The sequence below is a fragment of the Macaca fascicularis genome, chromosome 20 (genome assembly GCF_037993035.2).
Source record: "Macaca fascicularis isolate 582-1 chromosome 20, T2T-MFA8v1.1".
NCBI lineage: Eukaryota > Metazoa > Chordata > Mammalia > Primates > Cercopithecidae > Macaca > Macaca fascicularis.
In genome coordinates this window covers 64,447,265-64,462,397 of record NC_088394.1, presented here as the reverse complement: position 1 = coordinate 64,462,397, position 15,133 = coordinate 64,447,265, and the positions used below count along the sequence as shown (strand labels likewise).

Sequence of the window (15,133 nt, the reverse complement as noted above, 5' to 3'; positions counted from 1 at the left end):
GCCCGGGGCCAGGGATCAGGGGCGGGACTAGCGGGCAAGGGTGGGGACTACGAACTGGGACTGGGGCCCAAGTGTGGAGGGCAGCGTCCCTAGAGCATAGTGCCAGGATCCTTCACCTCTGTCAGCAAGGGGTGCAGGGAGCCAGTGACATTATGTCCAAAGCCCTAGGGTCACATGAATTCCCTCCTAGCTGTCCCCTTCAAAGACCCCTCTGGGTTCACCAAGTGTCCCGCTGAGCCTCCCTTCCACTGATCTGCTCCCCCTTATCTGCCACCAAATCCCTCTGGTTCCTCTCAGTGTTGCTCTTCCTCCCCTAATCCACCCCATCCCCGTGGCCACTGTCCCTCTTCCCTGGCCTGGGTTCTGCTGTCCCCTACCCTCAGTATCTTAGGGAAACAGAGATTGCACAAAGCTCCCAAAGCTCTGATTGTTCTGGTTCTCCTATTAGATTAAACCTGGGCCCTGAGGCTGGAGCTTTTGAATTCACCTCTTCCCCACCCTCCACCTTCACCCCTGCAACCCCTGGGCCCGGCCTGGGTCCCGGTGTCCACGTGGAGGGCTCATCCATCCCACCCTCAGAGTTCTCTCCTCTTGGCAACCGTCCTCCCTGAAAATCCGTCACACAAACCTCAGGCCCCACCCACTGGGGCTGCACTTCGTCCACTGGAACTGCCGGGCACACACCCGCGCCCTGGCGACGTGGAGGGTGTGGCAGTGCCTCTGGGCGCAGGTGGGGCCCCTTGGTCTTTGTACCTGGCTCACCTGTTCTGGGCTGCTTGGTGGCTGTTAGGGGAGCTCTGGAGATTGTTCCGGGCACCCCTGTGAACTGCTCATCTCCTTTCAGGTCTGCGGTGACAGCTTTTCTTCAGAGAGAAGGACAACGAGGTCCCAGTGGCCCCTCCTCAGGTAAAACCAAGGCTTCTGGAACCAGAGGGGTGGGGTGGGGGTGGGCAAGGGAGGGCTCCAAGCCTTTCCTCACGGGCTACTTGTTAGTGTTTTTATAAAGAGATGCTGTGTGAGATTAAGAAAAGGCTCTCCGTGGCTCAAGCCTGTAATCCCAGCACTTTGGGAGGCCGAGACGGGCGGATCACGAGGTCAGGAGATCGAGACCATCCTGACTAACCCGGTGAAACCCCGTCTCTACTAAAAATATACAAAAAAAAAAAACTAGCCGGGCGGGGTGGCGGGCGCCTGTAGTCCCAGCTACTCGGGAGGCTGAGGCAGGAGAATGGCGTAAACCCAGGAGGCGGAGCTTGCAGTGAGCTGAGATCTGGCTACTGCACTCCAGCCTGGGTGACAGAGCGAGACTCCGTCTCAAAAAAAAAAAAGAAAAAAGAAAAGGCTCTCCTGCTTTTTAAAATGTTTGAAAACCACCACTCTGGGGTAAGTGATTTGGAGCTGACCGTCTGGGTCCCATCCCGAACCTGACTCAAGTGGAGTGCACCCAATCTATGGAGAAAATACTAACTCCTTCAATATATGGGAAAAGGATTTGAAGCAGCACTTCATAAAAGGAATACAAATTAAGCATTCTGAAAAATGTAACCGGATACCACTGCCCACTAAACCATCAAAAAACTTTTTTTTTTTTTTTTTGAGACCTGTCTCACTGTCTCTGGAGCTGGAGTGCAGTGGTGCGATCTCAGCTCACTGCAACCTCTGCTTCCTAGGCTCAAGTGTTCCTCTCACCTTAGCCTCCTGATTAGCTGGAACAACAAGTACATGCCACCACACCTGGCTAATTTTTGCGTTTTTTGCAGAGACTGGGTTTCGCCATGTTGCCTTAGCTGGTCTCCAACTCCTGGGCTCAAGCAGTCTGCCCACCTTGGCCTCCCAATGTGCTAGGATTACAGGCATGAGCCACTGTGCCCGGCCAAAATCACATTTTTTAATGTTAAAACCCAGAGTTGGTAAGGATGTTGTGAAACACATATTCTCAAACAATCAGTAAATTGACAGAACCTTGGTAGAAAGAAGTTTGGCAATATGTATCAGAAGCTTTAAAATTTACTGAGTAATTCTACTCCTGAATCCATCCCAAAGAAGTAATTCAGACTACTGGACCATTCTCAGGAATAAAAGCAGAAACTAGTGACCCCTGACAGTCAGGAACCTCAGACTGGGAGTCAAAACAAGACCACTGTTAAGAACCCACGCTTTCCCAAATATTGACAAATTAAGTGTTTTCAGGGTTGCCAGGGTGGTCACCAGGCTGGGGGCAGGGAGATTTGGGGATCCAAGGTGGTGGTGACTGGATGGAAGAAAAAAAGCGGAAACAGATGACACCAGCAGCTCGCAGGGAGGGAGGAAGATCATTGGAGTTTTCACCAATGGCTCAGTGGGGGTAGGTGACAAATGTAACCTTCAGGGGACTGAAAAAAGAGGCAAAGGTCTTGTTTTGTGGGAATTGAGGGGAAAGGACAAAGACAGTGTAGGGAATGTTACTCTTCCCCCAGAACTTGTCCTGGAAGTAAGGGTGGTGCTTGATGCTGCTCATTTACATGTTTCTGGGTATGTTTACATATCTTTTATATTCAGCCTTGGCAAGAAAAGTAGGGAGAAAAAGGAAATTGGAGTCAGGTGACTTGGCTGCACCTCTCAGGGACTGCCATTTACCTCTCTGAGTCTCCATTTCATCTGTAAGTGGGGCCAGCTGTACCCATTTGGAGTAGTTATGTGGGGTAGTTGTGCAGTGTAGCTGAACCCCCAGTGTGAAAAACATATTCTCTGAGGTATGTGCTGGGCAGCGCCTTCTCCGATGTCCCCAAGAGGCGGCTCCGTTACTCCTGCCTTTCTGATGCTCATGTCTAATCTCCCTCTTGTCTTTTTGCCATGGACTGGTTCATAGCTGTGTCCCCGCTACAGCAGGGAGAGAGAAAGGAAGGCAGGGAGGGAATGAGTTTGAGGTCCCAAGCAGGCCGCAGGTGGCCTCAGATGAGCTCACACTGGCTGCAGCTCCAGGTCAGCAGGGGGCAGGGCTGCCACTTGTTCTCAGTTGGCAGGGGTTCCTATTATCTGCCTACTCTACACACAGCTAGGGTCAGGTGGTGGAATAAAATACTGAGTGCTTGCGGGGGGAGTGGGGGGCACAAGCTTTGTTCTCCTCATGTGGCCTCAGAGTTAGAAAACAGAACCCTCATTTGCTGGGACTGGAAGTTGGGATGGGTGGGCAAGCACCTTGCCCCCCAACCCCAGGGCTCCACATGGGCAGGGTCCCTGGTCCTGTAGAGACAACCCACAGAGCCACACACACAAGGCCGTCCCTCCTTCTGCTTTGAAGGATGGAATTTGCTGACATAGCTTGAGCCTCCTGTCTCTCGGTTCTGTTTCTAGCTTGATAGATCTGAAGGTGTCAGATCTATCAGGGGCTGGTTACCTACCTCTCTAGTATGCAGACTGCAAGCTTGAGCAATACATTCTCAGAAACACTCAGCTATCAAGACAGAAAGGGCCTGTTTGACCTCAGCCTAAGGTCCTCTAGTCATCCCAGGGGCCATGGGATGGCTGGCTGAGTTTTGACAAAGGGATCATCTCTGTGAATCTTGAACCCTGAGCTCCTCGGCTGAGTCCACATTCCTTCACACAGATGACAGCTGTCAGGGAACAGCCCCGACAGAAGTGTGGAGGCCTGGAAGGGCAGAGTTGGGGATTGCTCGTGTCAGGGTCCCTGGAGCTCCAGGAGCAAGAGGAAACAGAGCAATCAGGCCACCTGCCCTTCCCTGCCTAGGTGCCTGGGCAACCTCCTGGAGTCAGCAGGCACTACTGAAGGGCCACAGGTGAACAGTGTGGTATGACGTGTAGTTTAGAAAGACCCCACCAGCTGCCGGGTGGGCCAGACCAGGGAGATCAGGTGGAATCTGTTGCAGTGTCTAGGTTGAAGAGGGCGAGGCCTGAACTGGGATATGGCTATGGGAATGGATCCAGGGGACTAGAGGGCAGAGTTGTAAGCTGGGAAGAGGAGACAGGGTATGGAGGAGATCCAGGGCCCAGAACTACTTGGGAGACAGAACTGTATGTGGGGAAGTGGGGGGAGGAGGAGTAATAAACTTCTAGAGGAAGATGTAGAGTTGTCAATCAAATACATGTGGACAGAGATCAGGAGATACCTGGGCTGGCTGTCCCCTGGAAAGAGGTGACCCACAAGGGATCAGCCAAGAAGGGAGGGAAGAGGCAAGAGAAAGTCCAGCCCCTAAGGAGCGGGCAGGGGAGGGGCTCTGAGGGATCCTCCAAGGGCCCTCAGAAGGAGCAGTCCCATGGTGCGGGGACATATCCAGCCCTTCTGGAGTGCAGGATACAGATGCAGCCGGCATGCTCTGAGCAGAAGGGATGACTTGAGCCAGCTTGCTCTGCACGGTGTAGGTGGGATACTATCCGGACAGGCTAAGCATTTAAGTTAAACAAACCTGGCTGGGCGCAGTGGCTCAAGCCTGTAATCCCAGCACTTTGGGAGGCTGAGACAGGTAGATCACCTGAGGTCAGGAATTCGAGACCAGCCTAACCAACATGGTGAAACCTCATCTCTACTAAAAATACAAAAAAAAAAAAAAAAATTAGCTGACACATGCCTGTAATCACAGATACTTGGGAGGCTGAGGCAGGAGAATCGCTTGAGCCTGGGAGGCAGAGGTTGCAGTGAGCAGAGATTGCACCATTGCACTCCAGCCTGGGTGACAGAGCAAGACTCCCTCTCCAAAACAAAAAACAAAACAAAAAAACAAAACAAAAAAAACCTAACTGGGGGCAAACTAAGTGAATGCAGGGGATCCTCCCCTCGGGCCCATGTTCCCCAGCTGCCCCTCCTGGAGGACGCCTCCTTGTCTGCAGTCAGTGATCCGGTAGTCATTATAGTCCTCAAAGGCATGGCCCTGGCAAGGCAGGATTCCCTAAGTGGCTCCACCTCCCTGAATCCACCCTCAGTTCCCTTTCTGTCCCACCACCACACCTGTTTCTCCCTTGCGCATGGCTTGCTCCACCCAATACCCACAACCTTCCTATCTCCACACCCTCCCTAGGAGACACCCCACCCTCAACTATACACATCTAATAGGCAAAGTCTCTGCTGCCAGAAACCCTAGGCCCTTTCCGTGCAATACTCTGAGCAGCCACGGTGCTGCATCTGACTCGCCCAGTGCCCCCAGCCTCCCTGCTTACCAGCTGCTGCCCAGCACTGCCCCTGCCAGCCCTGGGTACACTGTCAGCCAGTCAGACCTGGCAGTGTCTCGCCAAGCCGGGCCTCTGGGCTCTGACACTATCTGAGCCCACCTCAAAGGACCCCCAGTGCTGCCTCCTGCCCCTTCCCTGCAGGGCTCACTTGGCCCCTGTGACCAACCCATACCCTGACCCCTGGCAGAGGTTTCTGGTGGATTTACTTCTCCACGTCTATGGATTTACTGTGCTACCTGTGTCACCAAAGCAACCGCTTCTCTGAGCAGAAAGAGTTTCCACTACAAATTAAAAGATTAAGACTCAGCTCACCTGATGTTTTGTGGTGCTAGAGGAACTTGGGTAGGTAGGAATGGACTTTTTTAGGCCACATTGTGGGGGTGTGGAGTGAGTCTTCTGCCTGGCCTGGATTCAGGACAAAGGAACATCATTATTGCTTCATTATCCTTGAGAGCAGGAAGAGTTGGATTGGATTGGAGGGTAGATCTGGCTGCATTCTTGGGAAACTGCGAGCTGTCCATAATGAGGCTTGTTTTCAGCATCAAGTAAATTGACTAATTACACAGCCAATCAGAAGCTGTCCTCTGTTGGTCAGGATGGGATGGGTCACGCGGTGGTTATAATCTAAGGTTTTCTTCTTGCCCACATTACATGTGGGTTAGCTAGGGCCCTGCTCGTGTCTCTTCACCCTGGACTGAGGCTGACGGAGCAGCCACCATCTCCAACACTGCAGGTCAATGTGGCAGAGGGAGAGAGCTCTGGAAGTTTCCACATCTACTATTTAAGTACTTAAGCGCAGCAATACCCGATATCACGTTCACTCACAGCTCATTGGTCAGAACTCATCACATGATCCCACCCAACCACCAGGGGACCAGGAAGTGCAGTCCTACCTCTTGGCTGGACATCAGGTTCCAGGTGCTCCAGGGGCCAGAGGAAGTGAGGCAAGAGTCCCGTCCCCGGCTTGGAAGTACAGGTAAACTAAAGGGAAAAGAGCTTTGGCCTCCCCTTTCAGATGTACAGCAGCCCTTGGTTGGGCCTGAGCTGGGGCATCCTCTCTCAAAGGGGAGGGTGTTCTGGCTGGTTCTCTTGGAGCCAAAGGCTTTCATGGTGCCGTGTGCAGAGGGAGGGTCTTTCATGGTGCCATGTGTAGAGCAGTGGCCTGGGGTCAGAGGTCTCCAAAAGGGCTCAGGATGGGGCCTCAACCCTCAGCAGTGAGGCCTTGCTTCAGTTCGGAAAGCCCAGCCGCCTGGGAGGGTGAGTGAAATGCTGACACCTGATTTTATTTACTCATTCTCACTCACTTGCTTTTTAAGCTCTGCATAAATTTTCCTCTAGGACTCAGTTTGTTAAATGTTCTTTGCATAGAAAACTTTAGGCTGAATGTGAAATGATTCTGTTCCGAAGAATGTTAGCCCGTCTGTTCTGTTTTAGGAAGGTTTGTCGTCTTAATCTGTGTTCTCTGGTGCCTTGAAATGCCTACACATCGTGCAGTCGGCCAATCCGTTCCAGAAGGAAATGCTGTACTTGAAATGCAGGCGACACAGGGTCTACCTAAATCCTAGCATTTGTGTGGACTTGTGTTTAAAATTCTACTCCCACAGAAAGTATGCTGTCATTCCCTCTTAAGTATATTCCAAGCCTTGTTTGGCTCATGAACCATTAACATCAGCCTTTGTGTCAGGGAAGTAGGGACTTGACTGGGACAGAAACCTCAACAGCAGAACCTGAGAGAAGCAAGGCCCTCCTGGTCTCCTTCCTGTGAAAGGCAGAGGTGGCGCTGAGGGCAGAGGGCCTCCTGAGGATGGAGGTGGTGCTGGTCAGCCAGGAACAGGTGACGTGACCTGCTTTGGTAGGATCCCTTGCTTTGGCGACTTGCAAGGCCCAGCCCAGGCACAGGCCTCAGCACTCAGGCAGGCCCAGAGCACTTGAGGTTGGAGGCCTTGTCTGGCTAGATGCTCAGCTGTGGCCTGCAGCCTCCTGACTCAGGACTGCTCTAGTTCAGCCCTGGAGCTGCCCCAGTTGGAGGAGGTTCCCCATCTTCATCCTGAAGCAAGCTTTTGCCCCTGGCCTCCTCTCTGTCTTGGGCTCAGCCTCCATGAGGGCATAGGACTGGTGGGAGCCCTGCGGGCTTCTGCCCTTGCAAACACTGGCAGATAAGTCTGGTCACCAGGCGGGTTCGTGAGCAGAACACAGGAATGAGAGGAGGTGCTGCCTGGTGTGGCTCAGATGTGGGTCTAGGTGTCAGCCTCCATCCAGTCATCTCCTTGCTGGCACCCTTTGTGGTCACCAATAGATGACTTTGGAGTGGCAGGTGGTAGAGAGTGGGCAGTCAGGTCTTCAAACTCAGCTGTCCCCCTAGGATGGGGTCCATGCCTTCAGGGCAACTGCCCATGTCACCGTGGCACAAGGTCCTGGACCCAGGGGTACTGCTGTTTGAATCATCACGTTGGCTGTTGCGCCTCTAGGGCATGCACCACACTCACCTGGCTTGAGATTTGCTTTCCAATCACGCCCGAGTTGGCTTCATCTGGGCTTTCTGACTTCACCAGGGAAATGCCGAGGCTGGCTGATTGAAGGAAGGCCCCAGAGCTGCTCACAGCCTGTTCCTATTCTCAGAAATCACACAGTGCAGTAATACCTCCTGTGGGAAGTTTCTTTTTGAAAATTGTATGGCCCCTTTGCCTGCACCTGGCTTCTGCAGAAGCCCGTGCCTCGGGCTTGCACAAGCAGCCCACAACAGATGGCTCTGATCACCTCCTGCGAGGAGATGGAGGCCCTGACGTCGTCCCCCGTACTGTCCTCGCCATGCACCTGGGAAAGCAGAGAACCCTCTTTGTAAGGCAAACCAGCCTCACGAGGAGGAGACTTTGAAGGCTCCGGCTGTATCTTCAGGCCTTTGCAGCAAGGGAATTAACAGTGATAGCAAAATGATAAAAGTAAGCATCCTAGAGATGAGGCAGGCACCACACTCGGTGCTGCATGTGCACCATCTGCAACTACCCTGAGACGGTTATTACCAAGGCTTAACACGTGAGGAAACTAAGGCACAGTCAGTTGAGCAGCCTGTCCAATATCCAGGAGGACGACCTGGCCCTGCTTGTCCAACACCAGAGTTTGCGCTCCCAGTGTCTGCTCCGCTGTGGTCTCCCAAGGGATGCTGATAAGGCACAGGCCAGAGGCACCAGGTTCTGCAGGGCCTCCCGGGACTCAGGGGAGCCTCCACTTTGCCCAGTGGGACGTCAAGGGGGAGCCACAGGAGGTTTGCACAGGAGAGGAGCTGATAGAATCGCATTTCAGAAAGATCACAGAGCTGGCATATCTGAGACAGGATCCCTTCAGTGGGAAATGCCAGAAACCAACTCAAAGGGACTAGAGCAAAGACAAGGGGAACTGCTGAATCATTCATTGGAAAGTGTGCGGGTTGTGCTGGCTTCGGCTGCAGGGAGATCAGAGCTCAATGATGTCTCTAGGACTTGGTCTCTTTCCTTCCAGCCCTAAGGTCTGTTTTCCTCTGAACTAGATTCATTCTCAAAGAAGGTTCCAGAAGCTTCAGGTTCCTAGTCTTCCATCTCAGATAAAATGCAGGCCTCTTTCCTCAAGGGCCCAATAAGAGTTTCAGGGAGAGCTTAGGGTAGTCTAGCTGGGTTTTGTTACCTTCCAGGTCAGGAGGGCTGGTGCTGAGTGGCCTGACTGGCTCACTGCCCTCGCTGTGGAGTGCAGCAGGGTGGGCTTTGGCCTTGTGGTGGTGCCAAGACTTGGAGCTCCATCCAGGACGTGCAAACAGACACGTGCCTGATTAGAGTGACAGACGTTGGGGGTGGGGGCATGGCTGTGTGCACGTGCGTGGGGTGTGCAGGTCACGGAGGACTGCAGGGAGAAGGAGGCAGGTGCTTTGGATCTAGATGGATGAACAGGCATTTACCTGGCACACCTGTGTCTGTAGGAGCCGCTGCCACAGCACACGTGTTCTTGCTGGACCCCAGACCCCAATTCTGCCTGGGATGTGGCTCTCAGGAGTTAGCGTGGATGTGTCCGACCTGCATCACTCAGAAAGGCATCCGCTTCTGTCTTTCTGTCCTCCCAGCCATGAGTTGACTTAAGTTTCAGCAGCTCAGAGCTCATGTTGCCATGCCAACTCCTCTGCAGCAGGCATCCAGGCAGAAATGGCCCGGCCTGAGCTCAGTGCCGCAGGCGGATGCAGGCACCTTGGGTAATTGGATTGGAGCAATCCACGTGGCTTTTCCTGCGGAAACCAGGGGCCTGGCGCAGCTCCTGTTTAGACATGAGCTTGTGGACACAACAGGGACTCAGAGGAGGCCTGTCTGCTCTGGGACTCCCAGCCCTGCTGCCGGGAAGAGCGGTGTCAGCAAGCATACGAGCCAGAGGAAAGGGCAGTGGAGGGGAGACAGGCCTCACCCTAGTGCGAAGGTGGGGCAATTCCCAAACCTCCTCAATTTTCCAGAAGCCCCCCAGACTCAGAGATCCCTAGAAAATGATGTAGGCTTCCTCATAGAGGCCAGGGCTTGCCTTACCAGCAGAACTGGTCTGGTTTGTTCACTTTCCCACCACCAGAGAAATTCAAATTCAAAGCCAAGATCCACCTAGGACCCTTTGCACCACTGTGCAGGCAGAGCCTGTGTGCCATTACACCTGCAAGTCTGTTGCCAGGGAGCTGGCGAGTGGGATGGCTGTCTTGGTGCTGGTGGTATTTGACGTCCAGTAGCAGAGCTCCTGGCCACCATGGCTTGTCCAGACGGGACCAGCCTGGCCAGGCCTTATTCCTGGGATCACCCTTCGCTGGTGATGGCAGATCAGCTGCCCTCTGAGCCCTCAGGCCAGCATCTAGGGAGAGGGGCTCTGGCTCAGTGCAGGCCTCTGAGCAGCCATAGTCTCCCACCGTTCGTGTCGTGATGCCTCAGCTCACATGTCAGCAACAGGGGTCTCAGGGCTGCAGACTGACTGCAGATCATCAGTCGCTCACAGGAGCAGCCGCAGTGTGTGGCTGCCTGCTGTCAATGCCACACACCCACCAGGGGTGGCTGGGGCTGTGGCCTCTTGGGTCCTGCCCAGGACTTGTTCACTTCTTCCCCTCACATATGGACTTGGGGTTGTCTGGGCTCCCAAACTCCCAGGGCAAGTTCCCCTCCTACTTGGGTCAACCTGCAAACCATGGAGTTCTCTGCTCCCTGAAGCCCAGTCCCCTTGTCACAGTCAGGCCCAGTCCAGTCCCCACTGCAGGGAACAGCAACAAGCTAGTGAAGTCCAGCAGCTCCAGCCTCAGCAGTGTGACTGATGTCTCTGAGGCTCCTGAAGGCGCTCTGAGAGTTCTGTGGGTGGGCTCCAGTGACCCCCAGAACCGCGCCCAGGACCACAGGCTGGGGAGAGCAAACAGGGCACACAGGGGCCAACCTCAGGGGAGGAGTGATTGGGAGGTCCTACCAGGAGGGGCACAGCAGGCAGGGAAGGAAGCAGGGCCTGGCCAGGTCACCAGCCTGGTCCCTTTCTGTCCTCATGATCGTCCTGGGAGGTGGGAAGTCCTGACTAGTGCAGGGTTGCACTCAGGTCACCCTGAGTCCCAAGCCCAAGCTAAGCAGTGGCCAGTGAGGCTGAGGGCCAGAGGCAGGTCTAAAGTCTCATTTTCTAGGTCAGGGTTGACTCCCAGGAGCCCGGCCTTGGGGTGCCGTGTGGCCTCCTACACTGACCCCAGGGCTCAAGAGTGACCATGGGGCCTGCCAGGACCCATGACAACCTGGAGGCATCGGGACTCCAACTCAGGCCTGGAGAGCATGGTGTCGGGGATGTCATTCTGGGCAACCTCGGAAGCCACACACACCAGGATTCACAAAGGGGACAAACCCACAGATGACTGTGGACTTCAAAATAAGGAACCCTGGGGGAACAATGCAGTCTGAGGTTGAGCTGCAAAAACTCAGCCCACAAGGCCTTTGGGGGTCCTGCCAGTCCCCTCAGAGGGGTCCACAGTGGACTCTGCTTGGCAAAGTTGCCAGTCCAGGGACATGGAAGCAGAGAGCGGGGGCACGGAGTCCCCCACGTGGAGATAGAACCTGCACCGGGCCCACTCTGTGGCCCAACTAGGCCAAAGGAGTGCAGGCAACAGGGAGGGGACAGGCACCGGTGCGGCTGAGCACCGCCACACAGCGGGCCCGGGCCGGGGAGCGCATCCTGCCTTGGCCACCTCTCTGAGGACTCGGGGTTTCTCTGAAAAGTTGCCAGCCTCTAACGGTTAACTCTAGTTCTCCTCTTTCATGGGAAAGTGTAGATCAGACTAATTAATGTGTTGTTGCTTATTTACCCTCCTTTCATTTCCCTGAGACAAGATAATTAACCACAGAGCCTTAGAAACCAGCTCCAGGGTGGCGATCCCTTTTGTGTCTCCTGCACCAGCAGCTTCTGTGCAGAGGCAGGGGCCACACACAGGAGCAGGGCAGGGGCCAGCAGCTGGGAGGCTGCGAGGGGCTGTGGATGGGGGACCTGGAGTCACTAGAAGGGGCCTGGAAGGGCAGCAGGAAGGGCTGACGTGCTTGGGTCTGCCACTTCCTAGAGGAATGCTCGTGGGCCACTCCTGGCCACCAGCTGCCAGTCACCTCAAATCCCATCAATTCCTGAATAAGGACCAAAGACATTCCTCTGGCCGGCCCAGGAGAAGCATAAAGATCAGGACTGGCCGCTCACTACCATTGCTGGCAGGGCCATGGGGAGCTTGCCCAGAGGGTTTCTGGGGTCACAGCAGGAGAAAGGGGGGCCCAGGGCAGCTGAGGAGAGAGTCTGTCTCTTCTACACACTCCATAGCCCCATCTCAGCCACTAGCAGATCCCAACCCTGATGGACCAGTGTCAGGGATGCGCCACACGGGAGAGCAGGTTTGTGGAATTCCCTTAGGAACCTTTTGATGAAGTGAGTCTGCACCCTCCTCTGACCCATAAGGGAGCTCTGGCCACACTGTGGAATACCAGCCAGTTCTGCCAGGAGGGCAGCATGGTGCAGACAGGATAGACCTTCTCCTCCCAAATCCTTCTGCAAAAGTGTCCTCGGCCGGGCGCGGTAGCTGAAGCCTGTAGTCCCAGCACTTTGGGAGGCCGAGATGGGTGGATCACGAGGTCAGGAGATCAAGACCATCCTGGCTAACACGGTGAAACCCCATCTCTACTAAAAAAAAAAAAAAAATACAAAAAACTAGCCAGGTGAGGTGGCGGGCACCTGTAGTCCCAGCTACTCGGGAGGCTGAAGCAGGCAGGAGAATGGGGTAAACCTGGGAGGCGGAGCTTGCAGTGAGCCGAGATCCAGCCACTGCACTCTAGCCTGGGCGACAGAGCGAGACTCCGTCTCAAAAAAAAAAAAAAAAAGTGTCCTCATGCCAGAGCTCAGCCTGCACAGCCCTTCCTGCTGGTGGAGCCCAGGGTGGGGGTGGATGAGGGAAGAGCTGGTGGGGGCAGAAGCATAAAGGGCCCCTAGACAGAGACTGGGAGACTGGACTTTGTCCCCCAAGACAATGAGACCACCAAGGGGAGAGAGAGGATCAGCTGTGTCTAGGAAGACCCTCTGCACACTGGTGGTGAGCTTGGGGCTGTGGCTGAGGCTGAGGACAGTAGGACAGTAGCAGGAACTCAGGTGAGGATGGTGCTGGCCAGGCTGGGCTGGTGACCTCAGGTCACAGAGATGAGGGAGATTCAGGAACGGCCCTGCTTCATGACACTGGGGTGACTTCCAGGTGGCCCCAAGAATCTGGGCTGGACCCCTACCCTGAGGCCTTAGTGCCAACTACAGGGACTACTGGTGGCTGGAGAGCCTTGGGAGACCCCATCCTACCCCCATTGTCCCCAGAGACAGGACCTGCAAGCTCTCCCTCTGGCCCCAGCTGGTCCAACAGAGACAGGTGCCTGTGGGTGGCTCCGTGTCCCCTCCTGTGGCTGTCAGTCCAGCCAGTGTGAAGGCAGCCAGCTCCACACAATGAGGGCTGCAGGTTTGCAGGGGGGAACCCTCCAGCTTGGTGAGGGAGAGCGAGTGGGCTGTCGCTCCCTCTGCAGGTTTGATTTATCTTGCAGCAATTGCTGGGATTTTAAAGAAAGAATGAGGGAGTACGTCCTGGAGTCTCCCAAGCCAGATGGCAGGTGGGGGCGGACCTGGACACCCACCAGTCCCGCTGAGCACTGAGCCACAAGCACTGGCCGCAGAGTGAGATGCCCATGTCCCAGATTTCACTGAGGCCCAACGTAGAGCTGGTTTCCCAAGGCTCCGGGTTGCCCGGCTGTGGTCTGCATAGACACATGTGCTGTTCCGAACTGCACCCTTCCAGTGTTGGCTTCAAAGGCATTTCCCCTGAGGAGAGTGACAGCCTTGTGAAGCTGCTTATCAGAACCAGATACAGACCCAGCTCAAGTTCACCTTTAGACACTAAGCCCTAGAGATGGTGGCTGCAGGCTTGTCCTGGGCTGACATGCCCCACAGAAACCCCGTCTGCAGGCGGGAAAACAGCTGCCCCCACTCTGGCTGGAGGCATCCAGGTGAACCTCCCCTCATCCCCCATCTCCTGCATACCTGCCAGGGCAAGCCTGGGACTCTAGGGCGCCCCTGTGCAGCCTGTTCTTTCCTGAAGCTTGCGGTCTGCTGGGCAGGTGGCCACATCCCATAGCATTTGTGATATAGAACTGCAGAGACCAGGCCACACGTGGTGGGGATGGGAGCCACCAGTGGAGACACCTAAGCCACCGGGGCAAGGGGTCCAAAGGTCTTCTAGGGAGGGAATTTCTAAGTTGAGTCTTAAAAGAGAAAGGGTGAGTGAGGCGAGGGGCAGAGGGATGGGGAATGGCAGGCAGGGACGGGACACGAGTGAGAGGCAGGCGTCCAGGGGAGGGGGCTGCAGAGACCTGCAGGCCTGACGGAGGGGCTGGGCTCCCCACTAAGGGCTGAGGGAGCTCCAGTAGGTGTGAGGCAGCTGTGACACAGCAGACTACATGGAGAACGTCCCTGCAGCCCTTGTGGAGGCTGATAAAGTTGGGGAACCGTGATGCAGTCCCGGGCCAGCACAGGGGGTTCAGCAGGAGTGGCAGGGACTGATGGGGACTGAAGGAAGGCAGAGTCTGGTGACACCTAGGTCCCTGGCTTGGGTGACCATGGATTCAGGAGGAGGTGAAGGTGTGGGGCCAGGACAGATGGCACCATGGGCTCAGACCCCCCAAAGTGCCAGGGCAGGAGCTGGGCTGAGTCAGCAAGAGAGTGGGTGGAGAAAGAGTGGCCCAACTGCTCTAGTTATGAAAAGTCTGGGTTACACTTCTACAGGCTCCCGGACGGGGTGATGACACGTGGGTCCCTGGAGGCTGGGCAAACACTCCAGATGCTTGTCTTTATTGATTTTACATTCAGCACAATAGATGTACCTGGCAGCCTTGCCCAGGCAGAGCTCTGAGTCTGCTCCGAGACCCACTGTGGCTCCCACAGAGGACCCAGGGTGGGCTTATTCAGGTGGCTATGGGTCTCGACTGGGCTGCATCTTGGAGGACATGAGGGACAGCGGTTAAAGCTTAGGCCAGACCTATACAGCCCCAGGGAGCTTCTCCAAAAGTCACAGGGACTGTCGGGAACTCTGATGGTTCTGGAAGTTGGTAAGACCCAGGCTGTGCTGGGATCGTCATTGCTGGGGGGTTTCTCCCATGTTCAGTGGAGTGGAAACACCAGGCTTGGTGTGATCCTGCAGGCTGGGGCCACAGTGAGAGCCCAGTTGTGCACGGAGGGGGACCGCCCTTCCCTGTGGCCCTGCCAGCCATACTGCCCTCTGCTCCAGGCGTCTCTGGCCCCTTTGCTCTGCCGTTTGTTCCTGCTCTGTCCTTACCTGGCAGGCACTCCGTGACGAGTGGCCATGTTTGTGGCTCCTCTGACCCAAGGTTACTGCTCTCCCGTTCTAAAAACCGCCCTGGCTCCTGAAGGGCTTCCAGCGGCCCCCGGCTAGGGT

General features: G+C 55.3%; 1 protein-coding gene across 2 annotated transcripts in view; it reads left to right on the top strand.

Annotated features, from left to right (window-relative positions):
- SMPD3 (sphingomyelin phosphodiesterase 3) overlaps nucleotides 1-15,133 on the top strand; it is a 91,785-nt gene that overhangs the window by 62,348 nt on the left and 14,304 nt on the right. The window contains exon 2 of one of the 2 annotated variants that reach the window (XM_005592346.4): nucleotides 845-906. The exons of the other annotated variant lie outside the window; for it this stretch is intronic. The gene's annotated coding sequence lies outside the window, so the exon portion shown is untranslated. The remainder of the gene's footprint in view (nucleotides 1-844; nucleotides 907-15,133) is intronic. 2 annotated transcript variants of the gene reach the window in all.